This window comes from Triticum dicoccoides, unplaced genomic scaffold (assembly GCF_002162155.2).
Source record: "Triticum dicoccoides isolate Atlit2015 ecotype Zavitan unplaced genomic scaffold, WEW_v2.0 scaffold84868, whole genome shotgun sequence".
Classification (NCBI taxonomy): domain Eukaryota; kingdom Viridiplantae; phylum Streptophyta; class Magnoliopsida; order Poales; family Poaceae; genus Triticum; species Triticum dicoccoides.
In genome coordinates, this window is record NW_021304730.1 from 627 (window position 1) to 5396 (window position 4770).

Here is a 4770-nt window from a genome sequence, read left to right on the forward strand (position 1 = left end):
TCTCCTGCCGCCGCCGCCGGAGAAGCTCGCCGCCGATGCCGGTGACCTAGCCCATGAGTCTCCCCCGCGAACCCCGCCTACTCTCCTGCCGCCGCCGCCGAAGAAGAAGCTCGCCTCCGCGCCCACAAGTCTCGGATTCGGCGGGATCCGGGACGAGGAGGGGTGGATGAGATGGGGGAGGAGGAGGAGCAGGAGAGAGTAGGGGCGTCTGGGGAGGAATATCCCCGCCGGCTCCTCCGCTCCTGCCTCCACAAGTCGAGGGGGATGGGGCTGCTCAGGCTCAGCCTGTGGGATGTCGACCGGACCGGCAGCGATGGAGGAGAAGGGCCGGGCCGGTGCGTGCAGGCGGGAGAAGCTGGGGGCGCTCGTCGGTTGGGGAGATGGCGACCACCTGAGCTTCTCCGATTGACCTAGACAGGGCCACGAGAGGAAAGAGGAGAAGGAGGCGCGGCGTCGGATGGGAGAGGGTCACCGCCGGCCGAGGCCTGCGCGTGGCGGTTCGATGTGATCCATCCTCGCCCCTTCTCTTCCTCGTCCCGCTGGCCTCATTCCCTGTTACTCTCCCGTTGGCCGTGGCGCCAGGTCGCGGCGGAGGATCTGGAGCTGAGCCCACGCAGTTGAGGTTGAGGAAGAAGGAGACGAGGGAAGCAGCAACAAGACTGCTGGCTGGTGACGGGTCAGCGGCCACGAGAGGAGGGGGAAGGGGGACGACGTCATGCTTTCTCGCCACCTGCACGTCCTCGTCCCATAGTCCGCTGCTCCTTGTCTGCGCCGTTTCAACTCCAGCTGCAGCAGTGCGTCTCCATGATCCTTCCCCTCCTCCGGCCTCTCTCCTTCCATAGCTACTTATGCTGCAATAGTTTCAGTGCAAATATAGTCAGGTATTTAACTGCTTGTTTTTTTTTACAGTTTTAGCTAATTGGCTGGGTATCTACTTTCTCTTTTGTGTCTGCACATATAATCGATTCGCTGGCCCAGACTTGCATGTTCTCTAATTATCTTGCAGTGCTAATAAGTAATTAGGACATATTCTTGGTCCATACTTGCATTAGAACATGCCACATAGAAGAAGGTGGCATAACTTGGGATAAGAATGGCCACATGAACATTCCGTTCATGATATTGTGATTAGTGATCAATACATGCAGCAGTACTGCAATGGTGCTATCATTGCATGTTTGCAAAAGATGTCTGTAAATTATTGATCTTCAGCGTGTCTCCTACTTACTATTAGTTCAACTGACCCAATCTTTCTGGTCTTATTGCTATGATTAATTGCTCTATTTCTTGGTTTTTGTATTGTAGGACAGGGAGGCAGAAGAGAGGACATGCTGAAGAATGAAGGTGGACAAACGTAAGTAGTACTTGGCACTATTCAGATTTTCTTTGTTATTGCATTACAGGATTGTAGGGTGTTCGGATTTTAAATGCTGGCAATGATCGAGGTGTCTGGGTTTTAGTTCTGATTAGATGTGTATCAGGTTTTAGTTCTGATGAGATACAGAAATTGTTGAGACAGGGCATGAATGGTATATATTTTAGCCGTGCTTTTATTCTCCTTTGCTCTTTCCAAAGGGACTACTCTACTTTTCTGTTAACCATTAGTAATATATTTTTCAGAGCCGAATCCATTTATTAAATGAGGAGAGGTGTATGAGACAAATAAAAATGTATGGAACTATGGTTCATGACTTTATGTGAAGGATTCTAAGTGAGCAAGTCATTTTACTGGGGCTAATGAACACATACCACAATTTGCAGAGTACTTTGCTTTTCTGGTTGTTTTGCTAAGAGACTGTTAATGATAAATCAGATGTTTTCCTTTCTTTAGTATGCTTAGCAATAATATTTTACGTTGGCTATTAAATTGGACTTCTTTCTGGTTACGTGATTCCTCTTATAATTACAGATCTTCGTTTATTTACAATATTCTATGGCTACTAAGGTTACACATTTGTTCTACAGTTTGCAGTGAGAACAAGCTATTTCTGATGGCTCTGTCCTATTATTGTAATGTTCACGTGTTTGCTTTCAAATATTTTGAGTGCTCATATCAACAAAACTATTTATTATTGGCTATTGTGTCTGTCAGCAGGTGCACATGAACAGCAAGGCATGTTTGGCGTCGTACTTGACCGTGCTGCAGAACAACATCTTGTGGTTCTACTCAAGGGTTGACGCCGAGCACCGGGGCGTACTGCAGGTGTAGCGCCCTGCGTCCTTTGTCAACGTCCATAGCATCAAGGACCTCCTCGCGCCCCTGTGCAGATGGCACTCGCTCGTGATCACAGGAAACCAGACGACGCATGTGTCCGTTGTCTGTCAGCGCCGACAAGGTTGGTTCTATGTTAAGGCCCTGCGTCCTCACGTAAGAGGGCATGATTCATAAGGTAGGTACTGATTGCATCTTCATCTCTATTTTTCATTTGGTCTCGATTCTTTCACTTGGTGCTACACAAGGTCAGGTCAGCTTGGAACATCGCCTCCCAAATTCAGGTCAAGGAGGTCATAATCTCCTTCTAGATATCTTAGGGTTTAGATTTAAACGAATAGATGTAGCCATATCAATGTGCAAAGTAGAGGAAGTCGTAGTGAACATTCATAGGCTTGCTCTTGTGCTAGATAAGAAAGATTCAGAAAACTATTATTCAACGGTCACCAGAGCTTTACTGCTCTTTGTATGCACTGCAAGAATTATTCTGCAAGGGTAGCCGGCTGCACATTTGTTGTTTTCCCAGTCATTTAAGAATATTAGTTAAAGTGGATGGTGATACGATGTTTATACCATTTGAGGTATCTATTCTTTTACAAAGCATGTGAAAATACTTAAGGTTCTTTTAAAGAAGAGAGATAGGGAGGGAGGGAGGAAAACTCAATTTGTGCAATTAAAACTGACGATTATAATCCAAACTGGAATTGTTGCCCACGGAAATTCAGAACCTTCGTAGTTGTCGTTAACTTGGACCTTAGTTATTTCAGATTTCAGAATTGCATTTGTGCAGTAATTCTCTAGAAGTCGTGTAATACAGACATATTAATAAGTTTTTTCTTGAATATGCAGAAAACAAATACTTCAGGCACGATGGATATTGATGTAGACTACATCAAAGTGCTGCGGGACCAAATTGAGGTATGCTCCACACAGACACAGCATCTTAAAAAATTATCATTTTCCACTGCATATTAAGATGTTCTGTTATTTTTTAGACAAGTACAAACTGACTAAGTAATAATACAGATAAAAAGCCATACATTCTCATTTTTCTTCTCTGTATTTTTTCTTGTTCATACCTGCAGAAAAATTGTGGTGGTGATGATTGATCTGTATTTTTTGAAGGGGGTCATTGGTCATGACTCCACTATAGCATAGGTGATAATTCCTCACCCTATATTTGCGTGTAGTAGCCTCAAACATCAACTTTCTTATGATTTTTCTCTAGCATGTTGCTCGCTGGTTTTGACTATTGATTTTGGTAGACGGTGCCCAGTTTAGGACATGATCCAACTCTCAGTTACATACATGGACCTTCTCTTTCTACATCTCTATGGTAGTAAACTTTCTTACTTTAGAGACGGATCAGAAGGCGTTTCTTTTGCTTTTGGTGTTGAGGATGCACAAAACTATGCACAAAATGAAGGTACTAGACAATAATGCACTTTTAGATGGTACACTGGTGCTGATGAATCAATTTTTTTGTTACTGCTTTATGCTTCTGACAGTGTGCGCTAGCTTATCTATTATATCAGATAATACTATCTCACACATGTAGTGCATATTGGTTATTTTCACTTGATTTGGATAAGTAAAGTGCGGCTATATTTTTCTTAACTGTTCCTATTCTTTGACAATCTTCTGCTTCGGTTTCTGTTTCTTTCTTGTTTCAGGTTCTTCATATCGAATGCCTATTAATTAGTCACATGTCCATAGATACTTTATTATGCCCTTTAATGATCTCATCCCATGCGACTGACATATGAGTTATACATATGCATGGTTGTGAGAATTAGAGGGACAGTTAGTGTTCCCTTGAAGAAAAGTGCAAGCATGATCTACTTTAAATTGGAACACTTATGTTAGAAAACATGGTCAATGGACTGTACAACAAAATCATTTTTTCAGTAAATTGTGACAGATCCAAAATAACCAACCGAAAACAACAAAATTATTTTTTCAGTAATTTGTGATGCCTCATAGACATGTTTTCACTTAGATTAGAACAACTTAAGAAATATCCTATGTAAGATAGGTTGTAAAGTAGTAGTTGTATATACATAGCTACAGTGTGTTTCCTGAACATCACAACTTCATCTTATGATGTGCTCACTGTAATCATATTTTTTTTTGTTTCATGTAAAGTAGTAGTAGGTTCTTTTGATGCCAATGATTCATTATCTGATCCCATGAGGCACTAATATCATGCTAGCTCTGTATTTTGTTGGTGGTATTCCCACTGTAATTCACTCTCAACATGCCGGTAAATTCGAGTTTTGTTTCTTTTATTCTCACATGTAATTTCTTTGTTCCATCTTTGCTATGAGCCAGTGCTAATGTTCTTGTTTTCCTGCGGTTGTCGCCACTGTACTTTGTTCCTTGCATGAACAAAAGAGGATTAATGAAACAACATTCGTGCTGAAGAAGAAAAAGGATATGTTGCCCATCAATTCTATCATACTCAAGAATCGCCATTCATTTTGTGAGGTTAAAAGGATTGTCCGCTTCCTTCCTTGCATGATAACCACATCAATGGATTGGTGTTGAACATAACAAGG

At 42.5% G+C, this 4770-nt stretch overlaps 2 long non-coding RNA genes across 4 annotated transcripts; both read left to right on the top strand.

Moving 5' to 3' along the window:
• The first annotated feature begins 234 nt into the window (after window positions 1–234).
• LOC119348094 lies at window positions 235–2162 on the top strand. Of its 2 annotated transcripts, none has more exons than XR_005168731.1 (3): window positions 235–794; window positions 1306–1354; window positions 2093–2162. It is a non-coding gene; the product is annotated as an uncharacterized LOC119348094 (long non-coding RNA). The 2 variants fall into 2 exon arrangements; XR_005168730.1 differs by having other exon boundaries at window positions 2096–2158.
• A 64-nt stretch (window positions 2163–2226) lies between these two features.
• Window positions 2227–3607, top strand: LOC119348095. 2 transcript variants are annotated; one of them, XR_005168733.1, is made up of 4 exons: window positions 2227–2390; window positions 3062–3130; window positions 3298–3370; window positions 3478–3607. It is a non-coding gene; the product is annotated as an uncharacterized LOC119348095 (long non-coding RNA). The 2 variants fall into 2 exon arrangements; XR_005168732.1 differs by having other exon boundaries at window positions 3298–3607.
• Window positions 3608–4770: the final 1163 nt, after the last annotated feature.